The sequence below is a fragment of the Leucopleurus acutus genome (genome assembly GCF_964270905.1).
Source record: "Leucopleurus acutus genome assembly, chromosome: 13".
In the NCBI taxonomy this organism is placed as follows: Eukaryota; Metazoa; Chordata; class Mammalia; order Artiodactyla; family Delphinidae; genus Leucopleurus; species Leucopleurus acutus.
The window spans coordinates 76,445,629-76,470,027 of NC_139155.1; the positions used below are offsets into that span (position 1 = coordinate 76,445,629).

At 51.8% G+C, this 24,399-nt stretch overlaps 1 long non-coding RNA gene across 1 annotated transcript in view; it reads left to right on the forward strand.

Annotated features, from left to right (window-relative positions):
* The first annotated feature begins 11,715 nt into the window (after window positions 1-11,715).
* The window catches only part of LOC309970345, a 121,144-nt gene continuing 108,460 nt past the window's right edge, over window positions 11,716-24,399 (forward strand). The window contains exons 1-2 of the long non-coding RNA XR_014326681.1: window positions 11,716-11,879; window positions 20,219-20,431. This is a non-coding gene — a long non-coding RNA (uncharacterized lncRNA). The remainder of the gene's footprint in view (window positions 11,880-20,218; window positions 20,432-24,399) is intronic.

Here is a 24,399-nt window from a genome sequence, read left to right on the forward strand (position 1 = left end):
GGGTGTCTTCGGAGACAGAAGGGAGCCCCAGGTTGTGGGAGGTTGGGCTGGCAAAGGGGCTCCATCACCTCAACCACTGGGGAATGTTCTCTGGAAGAGTTAATCAGCCCGTGGGAAGGGAGAACCACAGGATATAATTTATTTACCTACTCCATGACAGAATCCTTCCCAGAAGACCGTGGATGGTAATTCTCTGTAATTATATCTGATGTGAGGTTCCGTAGGCTCTTAGACACATTAACTCATTAGTGCTCACAGCACACCTGGGAGAAAGGTGTGGGGAGGTGAGGACCAACTTCACCAGCCAGATGGGGGAAAGCGAGGCTCCCTCCCCATGGGAGGAGCAGAGTTAGAACTGTGCTTTCCTGATTCTCAAGTGCTTAAATGGAGGAGAGAAAGAGATTAGACACTGGAGCTGCCCTGGGTTCAATGTCTCATTTTCTCTGTGTCATCTGAGGGAAGTCACTCAACCTCTCCGGACTGTAGTTTCCTCATCTACAAATGGAGAGAGCTATGTGGTTCCTGACTCAAAACCTGTTTGCCTGGAAGTTTAACCTCCCCCTGAGTTACGGAGAAGCACCGAGTTTGTCGTGTGATAATGAGGGTGGACTGAGATTAGCCTGTAGGCTGAACTGCTGCGTTGCCCATATGAGTCACAGTGATGAATTCCTCACGGCCTTCAGAGGTGCAAAAATTTGAGATGAGACTTTCCAGTGAACTGAAGCTACCAGTGAGGGACAGCAAAGCTGGGATCCCAGCCTTGTTGGAGGACCGGAAGATGGATTGGTGGATTTCAAGGACGTTCGCAAAATTTCCTCCCACAGTCCTTTGCACTGTTTTTGCCACTCCTCCCAATCCCCTTGGACCTGGGCTGATGCTGTGATTTGCTTTGACCAATAGGATGTGGTAAACATGATGCCACATGCATCTGAGGGTGGGCCTTCAAAGAGTTCTGTTCTCACCATGTCGTGGTCCAGGTGCCAGGGAGAGAAGTTACAACTGGACTCCTGACTTTTGAGAACACGTGTGAAGGAGACAGGTCTCAGTCTTTGGCTGTTGCCATCAAGCTCCAGAGGTATGGAGGAGGTATGGTGAGGTTGCCTCTTGGGGAACCTCACCCCTCAGACTCTTCAGCCCCAGCCCACCCACCAGAAATAATATGCCGTGATCCTTCGAAGCCTTTACATTTGGGGTGGTTTATTTCAGAGCAATGAGTAACTAATCAGAGTGGGTCACTGAGGTTTTTCTGGGTTCTAGAGATCCTAATTTTTCTGGCTTTTTGATCTAAATGCTGATGTCTTCGAGCATGTTCTTGAGCCAGTGGGCTGGAGACACTTGTAAGCTGCCGTCCTTTCACCTCTTAAGAGTTTCACCTTGCCTGAAGGAATGAAACAGTAGCCCTGGAAGTTCTTCATGAGCCATGACGCAGTCCTAAGGTGTTGATGTGATGATGGTTGTTTATTTTTTTCCTTGCCTCCTTACTGATTGGGTCAAGGAGAGGGATTTAGGTAAAGGAAGAGGGAAGTTAGAGAAAGGAGATGAGAAGGAGACCAGGAATTTACTGAGCACCTATGATGGTTCTAGGTACTATGTGATTTACTTTCCATCTGCTATCCCGTCCATTCAACAATCCTATGAGGTGGACATTATTCCCATTGTACAGATGAGCAAATTGAGGCTCAGGGAAGTTAAGTGGCATGTCCAAGGCCTCATAGCCAGGCTGTGATAGAGGCAAGATTTGATCTAAGATCCTTCTGGATACAGCAACCAGATTTAGTCTGTTCTTTACACTGGCCTGAGCTTGTCTGAAGAAAGCTGGAGAGAAGCGGTGTCTGAGGCCATGAAAGATCTTTTGACTTCTTCTACTTTAACTTCACCTGTGATGGGTTTTGGAGAGACCATTAGAAACCAGGATTTCTCTTCTGATTCGTTCCACCGCTGACTTTAGATTAGGCAAGGTCCTCGTAGGAAACAGAATTCATTCCAGACAATTCAACCAGGAGGAGTTTGATACAAGGGCTATTTATGGCAGGGGGTGGTGGTGGTGGTGAGCAACGTTAAGGAAACGAACAAAGGATGTTCAAGTTCTCTGGGGCCAGCAATAGTGGGAACCGTCACCCCGCTTAGGGTTGCAGGGACCAGGCGGAGGTGTATGGAGTCAGCGAGGGCTGGAATGTGGAGCTGGGCTTTCCAGAGTGAGCCCCAGTCACAGCGGGTCACTTTCAGGGAGGGGTAGGGAATAGACACCCCGATAGGACCTCTTAATCCACTCTCCATCCCAGCTGCTGCCAGGGCTGCCCAGAAGCTGAGTGTAACCAAAAGTGAGAGGGCAAGGAGCTGGTGATGTGTCTGCAGGGGTCACTCCCTGGGTACCGGGCAGAGCAGAGAAGATGGAGTGTGGATCTGTGTGTGTGGAGGGGCAGGGGGCAGAGAATAAGCAGCACAGACTTGACCCCACACCTGTCCTCTTTGACCCTCCGATTGGGACAAACACATCCAGTGACCTTGAGACTGTTTTCCTCAAAGAAAGGGGACTCTTGGGTGCCTTTTAGTAGATGCGCTGGGAATTTCCTGGAACCGCTGCTCCCCAAGCCCTGCACAAAACACTCTCTCCACCTGTCAGCGCCCAGATAGGCTCAAGTGTGTCGCTGTCGCACTTGGAGAGGAATTTGGAGCGTGTGTGTCTTCCAGCCACTCTCCAGTCCCCCTTTAATGGGAGTCTTATTTTAAAGGTAGTATTTATTTGCTTAATCTGTTGATTTTATTATTTCCCAGCTGTGTGACTTTGAGGATGTCCTGTGACCTCTCTGGGTCTCAGTCTTATCATCTGTAAAATGGGGGATTATAATAAGAATCGAATAGAATGTCCATGTACAGCACTTAGAACAATGCCAGACGCCTATTAGGCACACAGGGATTGGTCGTTTTCCTCTCCTGTATCTCCTCCTCTTCCTCTTCTTCTTCCGTCACGGAAGACAGACAATGTGTATCAGAGAAAACAACAGAGAGGCCCTAAAGTGGCTACTCTTTCACCAAGTTGGAGAAGCACAAAATAAAAAATGATGGAATTCATATATCATTGGATACTTTCCATGTGCTGTGCACTGCGATGAGCTCTTGATATATTCGGTTTCTAACTTTCACAGAGCTTTGGGGGGTGGGTATTTCCATGCCTTCTGTGACGATCAAGAAACAGAGGCTTAGAGATTGAACTTGCCCGAGGCCACCCACCTAGGAAATGGCAGGACCGGGATGGAAGCCCAGGCTGGGGGAAGGGAGGCAAATGGGAGGCTGGGCCAGCTTATCAGCAGAGCAGCGGCTGTCAGGTCCAAGCATCTTGCAAATACAAACAGCTTCTTCCTTAGGTCCGCCCTAAAAAGGGGGTGCAGCCATTAGCCCCATTTTACAGATGGGGAGAATGAGGCATTGAGAGATTGCACAACCTCCCGCGAGTCACACATGCTAGCAAGTGGCAAAGCTGGGCTTTGGACCCATGTGGACTGTTCTAGATGCTGTGCTTTTCTCCACTCTTCTTCACTGCCTTTGGCAGGACAGATAAGTCCAGCTGGGGACATCAGAGTGAGAAGGTGATGAGCTCCATCTCAGACGGGTCACTGAGGCAGGATCTTCTATTTCCAGTGTCCGCTCAAGGGGCAGAATTCCGTATCAAGACCAGGGTTTCCTCCAGTGCTTACAGTCTCTGTGGCCTCTTTGGTAGGGGACCGGAAGTGACAGCTGAGACCTGCTTTGTGATGTGACATCATGGGAATCTAAGAGCACAGAGGCTCTGAAGTCAATGCCGTGATAGTAATTACTGGCCTCAGAGTGTGACGGGGAGGATGCATGTGATAGCGCAGGGAGAGAGGTTGGCATGGTGCCGGGCACTCAGAAGGCACCCAGCGTGACTGAGCTTGTTGAGTGTTCTGTAATCTGTCAGTTCCTAGGACTAGAACACAAATTCTATGGTTTGGGGGTACCTGAGGGAATTTGTTTTTACAGGAGGGGCAGGGGGCAGGGATGAATTGAGATTTGCAGAACATGTATTGCAAGCAGGCACCCCTGGAAGCACCTGTCATATATCATCTCATAATCTTTGCTAGTAAGTCTAGGGACAATTACACCCATTTAACAGATGAGGAGACTAAGGTGTAGAGATAAACTTGCTCAAGGTGACTCACCTAGTAAGTGGTAGAATTGGCTTCCTTGTGGTTTCCTGGTTTCTCCTTGTGCTTCTCTCCTCTCAATTCTCAGAATACCAGCCACAGGGATCTTGAGAGTATAAATCTAGGTCATGTTATTCCCCTACAAAAAAATTCTCCCATAACTTCCCAGGGCAATTAAAGTACAATTTAAACCCCTCCGTGTGCCCAGCGAGGCTTTCCACAATTTGGTCTTTGCTAAGTCCTTGGTCCTTATCTCCTGCTTCTCTTTCTCACATACGTAAAGGTAAAGCCATCCTGGTCTCTTTTTTCCCCTCAGATATGGGCATTGTATCAGTTAGCTACTACTGTGTAATAAATTACCCCAAACTTAAGTCTGGGTCAGTAATCTGGACATGGCTTAGCCGGGTAGATCTGGCTCAAGATCTCATGAAGTTGTAGCTATGATGTTGGCTGGAGCTGCAGTCCTCAGAAGGCTTGACTGGGGCCATAGGGTGCAGTTGCAAGATGGCTCATTCACACAAATGATAAATTGGTACTGGCTGTTGGCTGGAGACCTCGGTTTCCCTCCAAGGACTCTCTATGGGCTGCTTGTGTGCCTTTATGACAACAGGCCAGCTTCCTCCTGGGTGAGAGACTCAAGAGGGAGTGACGCAGAAGCTACGATGTCTTTTATGACTTACCCTTGGAAGGCACACCCCATCCTTTCTGCACATCCTGTTCGCTGTTTAGGTTGGCCCTATCTGATGTGGGAGGAGACCCTACATGGTCTGAATACCAGGAGGCAAGAATCACTGGGGCCGCCCTCTTCCTAGATCCCCTGTCCCTTTTCTTATTTGTGTCTTACTCATCCTTTAAACCTCAGCTTTTGAGCTCATCTCCTTTAAGAGACCTTCTTCAACAGCCCAATTTATTCATTCCACAACTATTTATTGAACATCTACCAGGTGCCAGACACTGTTCTAGATGCTGGGATGTAGCAGGCAGGGGTCCTATTAGACCTATCTTCAAAAATACATTCTTAGGGCTTCCCCTTCCCCGGTGGCGCAGTGGTTGAGAGTCCGCCTGCCGATGCAGGGGACACGGGTTCGTTCCCCGGTCCGGGAAGATCCCACGTGCCGCGGAGCGGCTGCGCCCGTGAGCCATGGCCGCTGAGCCTGCGCGTCCGGAGCCTGTGTTCCGCAACGGGAGAGGCCACGACAGTGAGAGGCCCGCGTACCGCAAAAAACAAAAACAAAAACAACAACAACAACAAAAAATACATTCTTAGCCCAACTACTTCTTCTTCTTCTCCTCCTCCTTCTCTGTTTTTGGCTGTGCGGCATGTGGGATCTTAGTTCCCCCACCAGGGATCGAACCCATACCCCCTGCAGTGGAAGCACGGAGTCTTAACCACTGGACTGCCAGGGAAGTCCCCAACCCCTTCTTCTCACATCTGCCTTTGCCACTGAGGTTTAAGCCACTATCATCCTCACCCGGGTTGCCACAGTAGCCTCTTAGCTAGTCTGACTGCTATAGGTTGTTCTCAACAGTAGCTGGAGGGATCCTCCTAAAGCCTATGTCCGGTCAGGTCCCTCCTCTGCTCTAAATCCTCCCATGGCTCCCATCTCATCTACAGTAAACACCAAAGTCCTTACATTGGCCTGATGGGGCCCCTTCTTACCTCTCTGACCTCCTTGTCTACTACTCCCTTTCTTCTTGCTTCTGCTACACTGATGTCCTTGCTGGTCCTAGAACCTGCAGGCATGCTCCCACCTCTGCCCTTTGACCTGGCTATTTCCTTCCCCAGCAGTGCTCTTTCCCCAAACTGTTGTGAGACTCATTCCCTCCTATCTTGCAAGCCTTCGCTCCTATGCTCCCTTCTCACTGAGGCCTTTGTTGTCCACCCCATACAAAACTGCAGTCCTCTTCCTCCCCATTCTTCTTACCTTCTACTTGTTTTTATCATAGCCCTTCTTGCCTTTTAAGAGCATTTAATGCCCTTACTTATTGTTTATTTTTATTTATTTATTTATTTTTGGCCTCACCCTGCGGCATGCAGGATCTCAGTTCCCCGACCGGGGATCAAACCCCTGCCCACTGCAGTGGAAGCGCTGAGTCCTAACCGCTGGACAGCCAAGGAATTCCCCGTTTATTTTTTTTTTTTGAATTATAGTTCTCTTCATATCAAAATCTAAGCTCCATGGGCATTTTGGTTTATCGTCTTCATTGTTGTATCCCCAGAACCTGGTCTTGCGCCCACTACCTAATAGGCTTTGAAAACAGTTGTGGAATAAGTGAACAAGTCAACTCCCTCCAAACTGGGCGCTCTTTCTATCACAGCTGAATGCTTTTCTGAGCGCCACGTCCTGTATCTGTTCAACGGGGATGGATTACATCACCTCAGTCAACCTCTCAAGCTTTCTCAGAGGGTCAAATGCAATCATGGATGTAAGAGTCTCGTGTAACAAAGTGTTATGCCAGTGACCATGAGGATGACAGCTGTTATTCCTTCCCCCAGTCCTGCGGAGGGTTACCTCCCTTGGCTTCCTTTTTGTGCTTTTCAGTATGTCTCTCCGGCTGGCCTTCATCTCCTTTCCTCCTCCCCACTCAGGGATGCCATGGGGCTGCTTCATCATTTATAGTGGCGGCTGAATAATCGAATTGTTATTGGTTTGGAGAGGGTGGGGGGGGGAGAGATTTTTGCTAAATTGTTTCTCTTTGGAAAATGTTCATCTCCTGCCCAGTTGTGATTTATTTCTGCCGTTGGCAGTCTTGCTTTCTGGAAATTAATTCTTTGATTGGCATGGAAAGGGAAGTTGATGGTGGCAGGGTATGTATATTTTGCGGGCTTCTTTTTGGATGTGAGAGCTAGCTGAAGCTTTTTGCGGGCTTTTTTTTGGGATGTGAGAGCTAGCTGAAGCACTGATTTGGTTTTTTCTGGGTATGGTGAAAGGGAGCAGGTAATCTGGGTGTCGAGAATCTCAGGGTGCCCCACCTATGCTCCCAGCCTCTGTCTGAGCTGGACAGTTCTAACCTCGTAAGTCCAATAGGCATACGTGCCTGCTCATCTGCTATTTGTATGAGCACATTCACTCCCAGGATCACCTTTGGAAGGTGTTCATATCCCCATTTTGCAGATGGGAAAACTGAGGCTCAGACTGGTGAAGGGCATTGTACATTTACATGGTCTTCTACTGCTCCACAACCAACCACCCCAAATTTAGTGGCCTAAAGACAACTGCTTTATTATGCTCACAGATTCTGTGGGTCAGGCATTTGGACACAAAGGGCACAGTAAGGATGGCCTGTTTCTGCTCCGTGATGTCTGAGGCCTCAGCTTGGAAGACCTGAGTGGCTGGGAGGAATTTGAACATCTAGGGGCCTGGAAACACCTAAGGCTGCTTCGCTTATGTGTCTGGCACTGGGGCTGGATGACTCAAAGCCTGGACTGAGCTGGGACAGTCGATTGGAGCAGCTCCACGTGGCATCTTCCTGCAGTTTCCCACATCACGGCAACTGGGTTCCAAGTAAGACTATCTTGAGATTGAACACCTAGAACAAGAGAATCAAATGGGAGTTGAATGGTCTTTTATGACCTAGCCTTAGAGTAGCCTGCATCATTTGCTGGAATAGAATCCAGGCCTAAAATCAAACCTGGATACCCAATGGGGAAATAGAACTATAGGGCATTTCTGGAGGAAAGACATCCCCCACTCCCACCAACTCTGCCAAAGGATGTTTAGTGAAGAGGCCACCCTAAGGATAACCCAATCAAGGTCACTCTGTGAGATAGAAAAGGTGTATCCATTATAAGTTTTATTTTTGGCAGCAAGAAATAAAACCCAATTCAGTGGAGATCAGGAACGATGGTGGTGTAATTCAGTCCAAGTCCAGAGGTCTGAGAATCAGGGGGCCAATGATGTAAGCTCCAGTCCCAGTCCAAAGGCCCAAGAACCAGCAGCATCAATGCCCAAGGACAGTAGAAGATAGATGTCCCAGTTCAAACAAAGAGCAAATTTGCCCTTTCTCCACCTTTTTGTTCTATTCAGGCTCTCAGTGGATTCAAGGAAGCCCACTCACACTGCTAAGGGCCAACTGCTTTACCCCGTCTACCGATTCAAATGTTAAGCTCTTCCAGAAACACTCTCATACACACACCCAGAAGAAATGTTTTATCAGCTCTCTGGGCATCCCTTAGCCCGTTAAGTTGACTCATAAAATTAACCATCACACCACCTAATTCTGGATCATCACTCCACCATTTTTTTTTTTTTTTTTTTGGCTGTGCCGTGTGGCTCGCAGGATCTTAGTTTCCCAACCAGGGATTGAACCCAAGCCCTCGGCAGTGAAAGCACAGAATCCTAACCACTGGACCGCCAAGGAATTCCCCATCATTCCAACTTTTTTTTTTTTTTTAAACACTGCCTGAAATAAACAGGGGGAAATACGTCTGCTGGGGGAGGGGGGTGCAAAATAAATGGAACTAGGCATCCAGAGGTGCTTCCTTGAGACTGATGACAGTGGTTTCGTTCCAGAGCAAATGAGTCTGGTGATGGGACCTTAGGTGGCTGACCCAGAGAGGGGCAGAGCCAGGGGCCTCATGGATGGGACCTGAGGAGGTCCTAGAGAGGGATGCAGGTCTCAGGCAGGGCCAGCCTCTTCTGCAGCATGTAGAGTTGGCCCCTGGGAGAGGAGGATGGAGGATGAGCCTAACTTCCCTCTTCCATTTCCCCACTGATTTCCCAAAGCAGAGAAACAGGCCAATGGGCAACTTCCTTCCCTGGGCTGAACCTCTGCTGGGGCATGTCTCCCTGGTCCTCATTGGTGGAGGGGGCCACACACAGACACAGAGGTCTCTCTGAAATGGACAGTTAATTGTCTGCAGGCCAGGGAGACCTGCAGAATTAGAGCTTTCCGGACTGGAGCAGGGCACATGGGAGGCAGAAACCCTCCCCCCAGCCCCCCGCCCCCTAGCCACTCTCATTTCCTTGCCAGCTTTCTAGAAATCCAGGTCAGTTTCAAAGCCTGGGCTGCAGCCTGCGTGAGCACGGGGGTCGCTTCCGAGGTCACTGGCTGGACAAGCAGGTCAATTTTAGCAGGAAACCTACATGTAAGTGATGCTGGTTAGGTTGGGATTCTGAACCAGGGGGCTCTGGCCCCTGCAGCAGCCTGGTCTTTCCCCTTCATTTTATGCCCAGGGAGCCTGGGTCCTCCAGAAACTAACGTTTCTTATGCATGGACACTCACATATAGGTTTAATAAATACATCCAAATGTCAGGCATAGGGGACGCCTTTCCAAATAAATCTCATTTGCAAGCCTCCCAACCCCGAGAAGGAGACTTGTATTTACGGTTTTTTTTACAAATTCCCATTTGAAAAGGTTTTTCACACATTTCCATGCGACAGATTCCCATTTAATAGATGAGAAGACTGAGTGTCAGAGTGGTTAAGGGGCGTGTGCAGGATCACTCAGCTGGGAGCTGCCAAGTGGGATGTGAACTCTTCTCCTCCAGCCCCCTAGTCCAGTCCTCTTTTTGATTTTTTTAAAATAAATTTATTTATTTTATTTATGTATTTTTGGCTGCATTGGGTATTCGTTGCTGCGCATGGGCTTTCTCTAGTTGCGGTGAGCGGGGGCCACTCTTTGTTGCGGTGCACGGGCTTCTCATTGCGGTGGCTTCTCTTGCTGCGGAGCACGGGCTCTAGGTGCATGGACTTCAGCAGTTGTGGCACACGGGCTCAGTAGTTGTGGCGCACGGGCTTAGCTGCTCCGCAGCATGTGGGATCTTCCCGGACCAGGGCTCGAACCCGTGTTCCCTGAATTGGCAGGAGGATTCTTAACCACTGCGCCACCAGGGAAGCCCCCTCTTTTTGATTTAACCTTGAACCTTTGAACCCAAAGGGCTGCCTGACAGCAAGCAGGTCCTCTCTCTCACCTGGCTTCCCGGTCAGGAAAGGAGGAAGCATGGGCCCTCCCTCAGTCCCACCCAGACATCCACCCAAGGTGCCATTAAAGTTAATTGTTTTTACTGCCAGTTTAACATCATCTTGTAAATCTTTTTACGATGTGGCCTAGGAACATCGAGCTGTGTGTAGACCTCTGGGACAAAATAGTTTTAACACAGGAGCTTGGGCGCCACAACTACCTGGAGGCTGTAAGATAGGGGTGCCCTCGGCTCTTCCCTGACCCTGTGTCAGCTGGGTGACAGTTTGCTTCCAGGTGAGGCTATGGCTGTGCCTAGAAGGCCTAGATTCTTCACCCGTCCTCCACTGGCTGGACAGGTATCTCTCCTGACCCTACACCGTGGAACCCACTGGAATCTGAGACCCCGAAGCTCTGATTCTGGAGCCTTCGGAAAGGCTGGCTGAGGGTGGGATGGGGGGACTCCAGTGCAGAAAGTATGGTGTTTCCGGCACTGGGTCTCTCCCAGCCTCAGGTACGTGGATGGATTGGCCAAAACACCACAGGCAGGTGTCAGGGGTGTGAGGGGCACACATTCTAGGCTGAGACGGTTCTGGAGGCCCAGGTCTTCCCATGATGGTAATGCTGCCTAGTTTTTACCGTCACCTGCCAGGAGAGCCTGTCCTTCCCCAGCCATCCCTTTAAGACGGTTTCCCGGGGCTAGCAGAGAGGAAGACAGAGATTGCTGATTCTTGCGAGACCCTGGCTTCCACGAAGAAGACTTCCCCTGAGTCTCCTTTCTCTCCATCTCAGTGCCTGGCACCCCCATTCTGTGGCTCCGTTTTTGCATCAGTAAAACAGAGATCGTGTCTTACCTTCCCGCGTCGTTGCTCGTATTACATAAACTGCTACTCTTAAGGCGCCCAGAAAAGGAGAAGGCACGCACTAAACCTCTGTAAACGGCATCTTCAGCGATCATGATTAAGCCCAAATATTTACGGGCACTTGTCTGCAGAGCCTGTGGCAAGTGCTGGGAATATACAGAGAAGACTGGCTTCCTTGCCTTTAAGGGGCTTTGGTCTGGGAGGACGCACAGTATTTAGATGTTATGAACAGAGGAATGCAGCATCGCTGCGGCATATACTGCAGTCGTTCTCAAAATGGATTCCGGGGCCAGCAGCACCCCGAAACCTGTCAGAAATGTTCGTTCTCCGGCCTTACCGCAGACCTCTGGAGCTCTGGGGGTGGACCCTGGCAATCTGGTTTTAACAAGCCCTCCAGGTGACTGTGATGCTCACTAAGGTTCCAGAACCACTGATAGAAAGAATACAGGCACAGGCTTTGGGGTGAAGAGGCAAATTTGAATTTCCTTGGTAGATGTGAGGCTTTGGACAAGAAATTGTAGGAAGCTCAGTGGGGGGTGGGAGGGATAGGAGCGGGAGGAGAGGAGCGGGGAAACTGACCCGCCCAGCCCCGGGAGGATGACGACCAGGGAAATACACCTGACCTCTCCCCGGCAGGGCATCGGCGGGTCAAAGGCCGAATCCCTCCGTGGGATGTACCTCCGCGGGATGTACCCCTGCGCTGACCCAGTTCAGGGAGGTCAGGAGGGCGTCTCAGAACGCGCCCAACCGGGATTTAAAACGTGTAAACCCTGGGTTCGGCCCGACTCCGTCTCGTCCAGGCAGCCTCTTTGGGGGGGCACCCTAACCTCTCCGAGCCTCAATTTCTCCATGTTGGAGATCACTGAGGTTCCACCGAGGCTGGAAGCCGTAGAAGCACGTAGGGAGCTACAGGGTCCCGCATCAGGACCAATTTCCGGCTTTGTGCTCCAGTAAGTGGTTATAGAAAGTTCCTCTCTCGTCAGCTCGGCACCCGCCGGCCAGGGGCTGCCGGGATTCGGGAGCTGCGGCTGTTGATCTTTTCCGAGAATCCTCCACTTGCCGCGCCATCGGGCAGTGCGAGCGGGGCGTGAGGTTAACTTCCAGGCTGTTCGTTAAAGCGTCCGGGAATGACCCGGGTGTCTGTAGGAGCGAATGAATTGCACAGGAGGCTGAGCGTGGGGACCCTGACCGGGGGAGCCGGGGCGCGTCGGCGGGGACCCAGCCCAGGAGCGCAGAGCGCAGGGCAGGGCGCACCGCCTGGGCTTAGGAGTCGACCTTGGCCTTCTCCCGGGTGGAAGGAAAGGGCGAGGATGGGAGGATGGAGAGCGGGAGGAGGGGTTTGAAGGTGGGCTGTCTTGACTCTGGAGGGTTCAGTAGGCTTTCCAAGTGTTCTTTTTTTTTTTAAGTATAGTTGAATTACAATGTTGTGTCCCAAGTGTTCTTTGAGTAAAGTCCAAACAATGCCCCGAGCTGCGGTGACTATCCAGTGAGCGTGTGAGTGCTCTAGCCCCTGCCTGCCTTTCAGGACCGAGCTTCTGTTCTGTCCCCGTCCTCGACATCCAACTGAAGGGGCGGGGGTGCTTCTCCCCAAGACCCCAGGTCCTGCGTGGGTTCGCGCTCGGGCCGCTCTGCCCACGCCCTCTCGTTTCCAGCGGCCCAAGCGCGTCGAAGGAGGGGACCAGAGGAGCGCTGACCTCCTCGGTTGGAGGAGATGGGGGTTGGGCCCATTTCCCCCTCCTAGACCCCCGCTCGTAACAGCCCCGAGGGCAGCGACCTTGCCCGGCGGCCACGGCCCGCCCCCTCCCTCGCGCCCCCCACCCCCTCCCGGTCAGGCTTTGAAGAGCGCGTTTTACGAACTTCTACATTTTCCTTCTGGAGGCGTGTTTGTTCTTCTCAGTCACCTCGCTCTGTTTTATGAGCTTCAGAGCTGATCTGCATGTTCTCCCCGCCGTGTAATTTCAATGTGAACTCTCCCCGGAGCGGCCTTTCCCCTCTTGCAGCCGGCCAAGTCGTTTGAAGGCTGCACAAACATTCTTGCTCTCTCCCGTCCCCGCAAATCTGGTCTACACCCGCGAGGGCAGGCGGAGGCAGTTACCCCGAGAGTTCCGGTGGATTGGAGCCCTTCGGCAGACGCCTTCAGACCGTTTGGAAGGACGAATTGGGGGAAGGGAGGGGAAGCATTCGAATAGCTGCCCCCGTGGTCCCTCTTCTTAAGGATTACGATGAGGTGTGTGGGTGTAAACATTCCCTAATCCATATTCCAAGTTTTGGGAACGAGGATAGTGGAGACGCACAGGGACTAGGGCAGAGGTGATGTAAACCTGCACCTTCTCTCCATTGATCGCCTGGTTCAATTTTCAACTGGTTTCCTGGCAAGGAGGTGTTATCCCCACTTTACAGATGAGGAAAACTGAGGCTGAGGTCAGTTTCCCAGCCACACTTTTGGGATTCAACTCCTATTTTGAACGAACCCTCTTCAGAAGAATAAAGGTCAATACTTAGGGTTTAACATAACATTATTAACTACTTTTAATAAGTGCCCTTCCTTTGTTAAGCCACCCGCTATGTTTCAGGCACCGTTCTAAGCCATTTGCTTATTTATTTCTCACAAGTGTTTCTCACAGTGACTCTATGAATTAGGTACTTAACACATGACAGTAAAGGCAAGGCACAGAGATGTTGTCGCAGCCCAAAGTCACACAGTGAGGAAGCGCTGGAGGCAGGATTTGAACTCAGGAGGAGGCACTCCTAACCACCAGTGTCATGCCTCTGGGGAGAGCCTTTCCCAGCTCCCTCCTGAGCCACGTGAAAGAAATCCCAGGCTTACTGACCCTGGACTGCATTTTCCTCCCCAAGGTCTGGGGAGGAACAGGAAGATGGGGATGGGACAAGGGGGTTACGTAAGATGGTGACTTCAAAGGCAGCCACCACTAGGGTATATAGCCTTGACTCTGGGTGGCTGGCCAGGGGCACCAGTCTACAAGCTGTGGGCTGTCCACCCTCGGTCTCTCACCCTACCTCTTTGTAGTCCAAGGACGGAGAGGGTGATGGAGAAGACTGAGGGCAGAAGTGGACCGGGAGGTCTTGACATTGAACGTGGGGGAAATAGAGATTAGCAGTTGATAATCAGAGTAAAAATAATGAGAGTAGACATCCTTTATTGAGCACTTACTCCGCTCTCCATAAAAAATGGTTCTTTTCTTACGTGACTAGCCCTATGGGTAGGGACTTTCAACTATTCCCTTTAAAAGGCACAGAGAGGTTAAGCCGTTGGTTCAGAGTCACAGAGCCAGTAAAGTCGTGGCTTCAGAGCTCCAGGAGGGAGGAGGCTGTTGGGGGGGGCGGGGCTCACTTTGTGTAAATCTGGCGCATTGCGTTGGAAGCAGGTTCTGAATTTCTCTGATACAAACCTCAAAACATAATGAGAGGATCTCAGGACCGTCGGTCCAGCCACCCTCCAGATGGGGAAACAGGCCCGGTGAGGGGGTGGAGCATGACCTTCAGTTCCGTATCAAGTCAGGAGGGCGAACAAAGGTGGAACCCCAGGGTCTGGGGCTTACCGGCTCCCTCCCAGGCCAGGGTGCTGACAACAGCCCTGAGGGAGGAAGCAAGGGAGGGGCGTGAGAGCACCAGAGACAGACCTGGGTTTCCCTTTTGTCCTCAACTTACTGTGTGACTTTGTGCAAGTTGCTCAACCTCTCTGGGCCTCAGTTACTCCAACTGCAAAATCATGGTGGTACAGGGGTTAGATGGTTTAATTGCTAAGTCGTCGGTGATCGTAATGTTCTTAGATGCTCATCTGGCCACAACCAAAAAGCAGATTCAGAGCCCAGTAGAATGGGTTTCCGATCCCAGGGTTCTCTGAAATCAGGCTCCCCAGACTTTGGAGGGTGGGTGGCAGTGGGAAGCTCCCTGGATCGCTGAAGAAGCGCCCTTTCTTTGGCAGGCACCCCAAAGGCTTCTTGGTTCCAGCCCAACGATGGAGTCTCTGGGCTTCTACATGAGAAGTGGGTTATAACCCCATCTCTGATTCCTCTGAGGCCTCCTGTTCTTGGGGCCACTGAGCCCAAGGAGTGGGGGCTGGAGGGTGAAGGTCTTGGCTAGAGTAATTAGGCTTGGCCTGGGGGTCTCTAAGACCAAGAAGCTCTGTGTGCTATGCCTGTATTTATATCGAAGCAGACTGACTTACATGAATACCGGTTTTAGGCTCGCATAGACACGGTATACCCCTGCTCAGCCCACCCTCCTCCTTTTCCTTCTTCTTCTTCCTATTATTATTATTAGTGCTGTTATTTAAGGGCTACACTTTTTCTAGCAGCACTGTAAGCCAGCTGTGTTGCAATTTACAGTATAACATTGAGAGTCAGAGAGGTGGAGACACTTGCTCAAGGTGCTCAGCCAGTAAGTGGCCCAGAGACAGAGAAAGACAGGTAAAAATAGAGGGCAGAGAGACGAGGTTGAGGGAGCAGGCAACGTGACAGACAGAAGAAAACTCCCATCTCCCTGCCCTAAATCTGACACCGAGCTGGGCCATCCTTGATATGATCACAGACACCCAAAGACACCTGGGACACAGAACAGTCCCAGGAAGTGAATTGTTCCTGCAGCGAGGGGTATCCCTTAACGCTGGGATCAACAGCTCCACAGATGTGCTGATGGATGCTCTAGGGCTGATTTATAGAGCTGTCTCCATTCCTAGGGACTCCCTGAGGCAGTGGAGAAATTACAGAAATCTCAGGCTTTCCTATTCTGCTCCAGGAAATGGGAGGATAAAGTGTGCAGAGGTGGGAGCCAGTGCCCAGGGCAGCAGAGGAAGGCAGCCTGAGGGCCCAGCTGGTTGGAGGTTCCTGGGACGCAGGTTCAGGCAATGTACCAAACACGCGGGGCGGGGGGAACAAGGCACCCCACTGGGGGCTGGAGGCATGGGGCAGCCAGTGGTGGATAAAACTATTGTGCCTCCAGGAAGAGTCAGAGGGGGCCTTGGGCGTTATTTTACAGACCCAGAGAGGGACACTACTTGGCCAAGGCCACTCGGAGTCAGGGATGGGGTCAGGGATGGGGGTCCCGCCTCCGAGGGCCTGGAACCAGCCCCTCCCAGCCCCCCTGCGCCGCATGGGCTTGGGGGAGTAGTGGTGGGGTGTTTCCGTAATGGCCCCAGCCGAGGTGTCGTGGGGTGGTCCAGCTCAGACGTTCACCCTCAGCCTCCCTGTGCCCTGGCACTCGCGGCGCGGCTGCGCACTTCTCCGCATCGTGGGCTGGAGAGATGGCCCAGCTTGTCGGGCCTGGGAAGGAGGAAGGGAAAGCAGGGCCTGGAGGACGAAGCGGGGGTGGGGGGAGCGTAGGGGGAGGGAGCTGCGAACAAAGGGGCCCTCGCTGGATCAGGCAGGGCCGCTGAGTGACGATCCCCAGGCCCAGCGGCGGGGCGGGGAGGCTGGGGGGGGCGGGGCGGGGGCGCAGGGAGATGCGGAGACACAAACCCACACAGAAGAGAGAGCCAGGCGGAAGGGCAGAGATGGACGGAGAGAGATCGGAAGAGAAACACACAGAAAAGAGAGAAGGAGGCCGGCTCGGAGGTGGAAGGATGGAGGGAGAAACACGAGACAGAAGGATACCGAGGCACACAGAGAAACACGGGGAGAGAGAAGGTAGACACAGGAGAGACTCAGGGGCGGACAGAGAGAAATAGACTCAGAGAGACAGAGAAGGAAGCCTGAATCAAGAGGGGGAGAGAGAAAATAAAGACCCGGAATTGATACAGAGACAGAAGGCATTGTGAGTGGGAGAAACAGACCTGGAGGGAGACAGAAACAGAGAGGAAGTGAGCGGAGATGGATAAGACAGCAGAACCGGTCAGTGTGATTTGTAGCCGACAGTGGACAGAAAACCACATCGATGCAAATTCACTTCGACAGCAAGGATCTGAGGTTCTCTCTGCTGTGGGTCCTCTGCTGTCCTGGCCCAACTGGTCCTGGGTCAGGGGACATTTACCCCTGAGGCTCCAGCGTAAGGGACTTCGGCTACAATTAGTAATGGGGTTAGTTTCCTTTCCAGATAAAGGGGCTTCTGTAAGTGGTTTTGAATGCCCTGCCAACCCCATCTTCAATTTTGAAGGGTCATCCTGCCACCTCTGGAGTGAGCATCTGAGGGTGTGCTGCCCCCAGGCTGTCCGACCCCAGGCAGGACCTCAGGGACACTCAGCAGGCCCTCAAGGGAATATCCGTCCAGCTGTAGGGACACACTTGCCTGCACACACGTGTGCAACCTCTCCCAGATACAAGCATCTTCATTGCATATGTGTGCACATACCCTCACGCAAGTCCACCAGACACACACACACTTCACTCACTGTGGCACACATGTGTGAACTCACCTATTCATTATTTGTTTAGAATCTCTCACATGTGAAGTGTTAGCCTGGACATTAAAGATACAAAAACAGGGCTTCCCTGGTGGCGCAGTGGTTGAGAGTCCGCCTGCCGATGCAGGGGACGCGGGTTCGTGCCCCGGTCCGGGAAGATCCCACATGCCGCGGAGCGGCTGGGCCCGTGAGCCATGGCCGCTGAGCCTGCGCGTCCGGAGCCTGTGCTCCACAACGGGAGAGGCCGCAACAGTGAGAGGCCAGCGTACCGGAAAAAAAAAAAAAGATACAAAAACAAAAGAGTGGAGGGGATCTCCCAGTCTCCCCCTGTAGGCGGGGGTAGCAGGGAGGCGCCAGGCACTGGGCATGGGAACTGTCCCTCTGTCTTTGAGAATGTCCAGGGTCAAGGTCTGTGGCGTGGTAGAGAGGTCCAGGCCCCCCACCTCTGTAGTCAGGGCTAATAGCACCCCCCTTAGTGTAGGTGAGCTTGGAGCAAGCTTGGGGTCTCCCAGAATATAGATTCTTTCTTTCTTCATCCCCAAAGCCTCCCCCCTGATATGGGGATTCAGAGGACTGGGGGTCCTGTCCCTGCATCAGGTTGTCAGAACGGCCCCCCACATCTGTTTCTTTGGGGAGTCAGGCATAGGAGGAGATTGTCTCTTCCTCCAAAGTTGGGAACCCCACCCTGTGAGGAGCTGGGACCCTGTGAGGAGTGCGGGAAGAGGTTGGATTTCCTTTTGTATTTGCCTCAGCGTCCTGGGAGGGTGTGCACTTCCTTCCAGCTGGGCTGAGAGTAGTGACCAAACCCAGTGGCCGCTTCCAGTTCTGGCCGGGTCTTTTCACTTCATGCATCCTAATGATTGGAATAACAGCCAATGTTTATTGAGTGCCCACCGCACCTGAGTGTTTGCCAAGCGCTTTACAGATACTGCCTGATCAGGAATTCCCTGGTGGTCCAGTGGTTAGGACTCCGAGCTTCCAATACAGGGGGAATGGGCTCGACCCCTGGTAGGGGAACCCCAAGATCCCCTATGCCGCGAGGCCAAAAACAAACGGGGACTTCCCCGTTGGCGCAGTGGTTAAGAATCCGCCTGCCAGTGCAGGGGACACGGGTTCGAGCCCTGGTCTGGGAAGATCCCACATGCCGCGGAGCAGCTAAGCCCGTGAGCCACAACTACTGAGCTCACGTGCCACAACTACTGAAGCCTGCACACCTAGAGCCTGTGCTCCACAACAAGAGAAACCACCACAGTGAGAAGTCCACAGACCGCACACCGAAGAGTAGCCCCCGCTCGCCACAGCTAGAGAAAGCCCGTGCGCAGCAATGAAGACCCAACGACGAAGACCCAACGCAGCAGCCCAAAATAAATAAATTTAAACAAACAAACAAACAAAAAACAGCAATGCTGCAGATACTGCCCGATGGCAGGCTCAAAACAGCCCTATTACATGGGAGGAATGCTTGTGAATCCCATTGTACAGATGCAGAAACTGAGGACCGGGGAGGTGAAAGCATTTGCCCCAAATAGTATGGCCAGAATTCATGCCCAGGCAGGCTGACCCCAGAAGTCAAGACTTTTAACTAACATCCACCCTTGGAGCAGATAGTTCTGACCTATCTCTGCTGCCTCCGGAAATGGGCAAGATGGGGGAGATTTGCACGTGATTGCGTGAGTGGGGGTGGTGGGTGGTGTAGTTTCCAGGGGTCAGCCAGGAGCTGCCCTGGGATTCAAACGGCAGAGGCCCAGGCTGGGGAGAACTTTCCAAAGAGCAGCCGTTTCCTCTGACGGCTTTAGGGGCCTTGCCCAAGCCCACCAGCTCAGTTAAGCTCTGCTTTGGTCCCGCTGGAGGACTGCAGAGCAGCCGGCTCCGCGCCCAGTTGGCCTGCCGTGTAACAAGATAGTTTATGTTATACCGCCGAGCAGAAATAAAACTACTGACTCAAGCACTGCAAACAGATGCCGCCGGCCAGAGCCCAGGGTCCGCGGCCAGATGCTCCTCTGAGAGCCCCAGGAGGGTAGAAGCCGGGAGCCTGGTCCCTCCAGACCCTGCGGCTTGGGACGGGGGCGGGAGCGGGGTGGGGTGCTGCTGCAGTAGGAGGTTTGGGGGCTGCTAAGGGGCTTTCGGAAATGGCTGGGGAGGAAATGAAGAAGGAAAGGCGGCCCATCTTTCCTTTCTCCAACTTACTCTTTCTCCACGAATTTGGCAAATTCTAAACTTGAGACCTGCCAGTTTCTGGATTTTAATGGCTTTTCCTCCCAGGAAGAGGGGTACAACCCGGGAAGCGAGGTGAAACCCAGGAAACCTCCTGGAAACCCCCATGAGTTCTCCTAAAATACCCCAAGTAAACATGCTCTGAGTCCCCGAAACCCCCCTCTAAGAAGATTCTGCCCCTAAGCTCTCAAGAGAGTTCTGGAACTTCATCTCCTAACTCATCTCTCCCACCCCCCCCCCCCACCCAGGTCTGCTGCTTCATCTTCTAGGCTGCAGCCACCAGGACCTTCTTTAAACCATGCAAGTCATGCTCTTGCGCCCACACCTTCAATGGCTCCCTATTATCCACGGTAGAGCTTCTCAAAGAGTCGTCTGAGGAGTGTGTGCATAGAAGTCCCCTGACGTGGTTGTTAAAATGCATATTCCAGGGCCACACCCTTGAGCTACAGAACCCACCTCTTTTGGGGGCCTAGGAATCTGCATTGTGAACAATCCGAAACCTTTCAGGAAGGAGGCAAGGTGTAATTTTTTGTGAAATGAGCACACTGTAGAGTCAGTAGGGTGATGTCAAGTGGAAAGCGGGTGCAGCCCCTTTCATTCTGTTATTCAGCAGATGTTTAGAGCACCTACTGTGTGCTGAGCACTGTGTTAGGGGCTGGGTGCCTGGGATACAGTCTGGACAAGGTAAATGAGGTTCTGGCTGTCTTGTACTTCCAGTGACTTCGCAGGAAGAAGAGCTGGATGATGGTTGGAAGGTTCCAGAAGACATCATGGGGAGGTACGTGAGGACGGAAAGGTGAATTATCCACAAGGATTCAGTGGCTGTGCTCCTGATCAAAGGCTGGTGTTGCGAAAGCCTTTGAGGTCAGAATTGTGAAACAGGATTAAAGGCGCTGACAGTTCTGCAGCAGCACAGACTTTGGGGAGAAGGTGAGAAACATAAGGAAATGGGGGCATCCCTGGTCTCTCCTCTGCTTATCTTTCCTGCACACTCCAAAGGTAGGGACCTTATCTCCCCTTCTTCCCAGACCCCCCCAGAAGTGCCCGCAGTGGTCTGGAAATGTTTGTTGAATGAATGAAAGAAGGGAGGTGGAAGACGGAGGGGGAGATAGAAGACAAAGAAGGGAGGAAAGAACAAAAAGAATGAATAAGGAGATAGGAAAAGAAGGAAAGAGACAGCAGGCCTCCTGTATAGTTCATAAACCCCAGACGTTGTTTGGAGTAGGGGTGAAAACAATGTGTGTGTGCACACGGATATAGACCCTAGAGAATATTAGGGTCTATTCTTAGAAACTAAGGCATCTAGGAACGCATAAGTGGCCCCTGTCCTGTGGTCCATTCTCTCCTGGCGGGGGAAGAAGGCAAGGGAGGCTGATGTAGAAAGGCGGAGTACTGGGACTTCCCTGGTGGTCCAGTGGTTAAGACTCTGCGCTTCCACTGCAGGGGGCACGGGTTGGATCTCTGGTCAGGGAACTAAGATCGTGCATGTCCTGCGGCGTGGCCAAAAAAAAAAAAAAAAGTGGGGGTGACATTGGGGCTGTGGAACTGACCTGGCTAAGGTTCATATCAATGAGGACAGTCACAGGGGCTGCCAGGGGAAAGGCTATGGGGTGTGTGTGTGTGTGTGTAACAGGCAGAGACTTTCAAAGCAATCAGAATAACTCTGATGAACACTCTCTTCTACCCCTCCCTCTTGGACCCCATTTCCTCCCAGTCAAGGCCCAGGACAGACACGCCTGAAAGTAATTCTAAGAGGCAGGAGAAGTTGAGCAATTATTTTTACACTAAAAAAAAATTTTTTTTTAAAGCCCTCAAAGATATGGGCATACTCAGGGCTCTAAGACTCTCAGAGGCCCTGGCCACCCCATCCCTGAGTGCGCCCTCCTTCCCAGCCCCCATATGGTCTGGCCTCTATCTTCTGCCCGCCTGTGACAGACAGGCCAGGCCAGGCCCCCCCAGAGACCTCTCCCTCCCCAGCTGGAGGCCTGTCCCCTCTGAAACTGATCCCGGGCCTTTGGATCTAATTTGTTTCTCTGTCTGCCGGGTTTGGGGGGGTCTTGCCTGGAGACATGGTGGTCACAGGTGACATCAATCATGTCTGCATCTTCCCAGGGATGGGGATAGGATATCAGAGAGGTGACCAAGCATTTGCCACATGATTCACATCATCTCAGCATTGATTAATTGGGTTCATCCTGAGTTTCTGAATCATAACAACTGTTTTTCTCCTTCACCGAACGTCAACAGACCCTTAAAGGGGAAGGATCCATTTACCCAAGGCATGTGGTGCATTAAATTGATCAGCTCCTATTAAATGTTAAATGCTGAATGCGTTTTAGACAAAGTCGATTTGCTCGAGGTACGTTTCAAAGGTTGTGTGATGATTAGACATCTCTCTCCCTGCCTCGCCCCTTCCTCTCTAGCTTTTCCCTGGACGTGTTTTGGCTTTGGCCTCTGACAGATGGGATGCGGGAACGTGTGGGCTGATGGAGAGGGTCCTTTGCTGGGGCGGGGGGAGACAGGGTGGCGGAGAGCCCCTACAGACTGTTTAAGAGAGATACAGTTTCTGAAAAGTTTAATAAGGCAGAAAACAGTCCCGGATGCCAAACTTGCCTTCCAAAAGTTAAATATCCGGAATGCCTCCTGCCCCGAAATGCAGGAGAAAGCAACATTTCCCAAGCCAAAAAAAAAAAAAAAAAAAAAAAAGGGCAGTTTTCTAGAGAAGAGAAATTCTGTTTCTACACTGGTATGGGTTCTGGAAGCTAAATAACCCAATATGCTTGGCCTGGAAGCAAAATCCAGTTCTGATGTGATCAGTCAGTGAGAGGAGGGTCAGGAGAAATAAAATCAAAGCTCAGGCAAGTTTCCAGCTGTCTTTCCTACATATGAAAAGAGATGCTCGGCCGGGCACCCATCCTACTGGCTGTGTGACCTTGGACAAGTCACTGTGTTTGTCTGAATCTCAGTTTTCTGAGATCTCCAGTTTTTAAATAAGAGGATTAATGATATTCACCGGTCTGTTGAGAAGTCTAGACGAAAAGAAGGAAGGTTAGTGAAGTAACTCAGCAAATGCTGGGTTCTTGGTAGACACTTGATAGGTAAAAATGTATGTGTTTGAGGTGAGAGCGGGGCTGTCGCCGGGAGGTCCTGGTGCCTTGTGTGTGTGGATTCCTTTGGTTCACAAAGTTTCAAAATGTAGGTGAGCTCCAAGATTTAGCCAAGGGGACATTTTTGGCTGTGATCACTGGTGGGGGACCTGGAAGTGGAGATCAATCTGTAAGTGTGGGCTTGGCAGCCCCTAGTGATGTTGGAAGAGTGAATTGGGAATTGATGAGCGTGTCTGGAAGGTTCTCAGGGAGAGTGGAGGCTCTTCACCCTTATGCAGCAAACCTCCCAGGAATCCCCCCATCAGCAGGGTTTTCTCTCCCGGCAACAGTTACAGGTACTTGAAATGACCTGCATCCTCTGTGACCCCTGACTCGTTCTTAGGGATGGACAGAAGGTGATGGACAGGTTCACCCGTGCTCTGTGGCTCTGGGTTAGGGGGACTCTTCCCAACCTGAGCCATGTTTCTGTGGCTGCTGCTTTTGCCTCTGCTAAATCGTTTTGTGGAACGATTGGGCTGTCCTGGTGTCCTGGGAGACAGCAAAGGGGACAGACAGATCCCATGGGGAGAAACACAGGCAGAGGTGGGAACAGTCCAAAGAGAGACAGAAGGAGACGAGAGAGAGAGAGAGAGAGAGAGAGAGAGAGAGAGAGAGAGAGAGAGACACACACACACACACACACACACAGAAGGAAACGCAGGAGAGAAAAGGATAAAGAAGAGAGGGAAAAAAAAAAGCAGAGAGAGACAGAGACAATTACCCCTACCCAGAAATACAGAGGAAGGGGGCCAGGAGAGGGTCAGAAATACCAGGCGGTACCTGCAAAGAGAAACTGAAATCCAAAGACATAGTCGTACAAGGAGAAAGACGACAGAGGTAGAAACAGAGCGAATGAGCGGGCAGAATGAACATGGAATTCCCTATCAGCATCACCAGGCCTTCAAAGTCCCCTGCTAGCCTGGTGCCCCGGGAGGCACTGCTGGGGTACCACAAATTAGACATTGGGGCTGCAAGGCAGGATTACATCAGGGGAGGGATGGACGGTGGGAAGGATCAAAGGCAGCCAGGGCCCTGGATTCATTGGCAGGACTCCCAGTGGGGCCCACAGGCCTGAATTCCTGGCGGGACCCCCGGGAAACATGCTGCTGGGCAGATAGAGACGTTCCAACCGCAGGCTGCCTTCACCCCTCCCTCCTCCCTCCCTCTTTCTCTCGCATGTTCCTTGAAATCAGAATTGAGGGTTGGTGAATGCTTCATTGAACTCAGGATAGCAGGGTGTGCTCTTCGAAGGGACCCCAGTTCTTGAGTCTCAGTTCCCTTGTGTGTGAGACAGACATTCTAGTAATAGGTGGGAACTGCCTTCCCAAATTATCGAAGACCTGATGGAATTATGTTAAGTGTTCAGGAGGAAAAAAAGTAAAAAGAAGAAGAAGGAAGGAAAAAAGGGGGGATTTCCCTGGTGGCCCAGTGGTTAGGACTCCGTGCTTCCACTGCAGGGGGCACAGGTTCAATCCCTGGTCAGGGAACGAAGATCCTGAATGCTGTGTGGTGTGGCCACAGGGGGGAAAAAAAAAGGAAAGAAAGAAAAAAATGAAAAAGGGAATTCCTTGCCAGTCCAGTGGTTAGGGCTCAGTGCGTCTACTGCCGGGGCCCAGGTTCGATCCCTGGTTGGGGAACTAAGATCCCGCAAGGCAAAAAAAAAGTGTTCAGGAGGGCAGAAAGATGTGCTGGTTTGGAGTGAGACACTCTTGCGATTAAATCCAGCTGTCTTTCCTGAGACTTAGTCTTCTC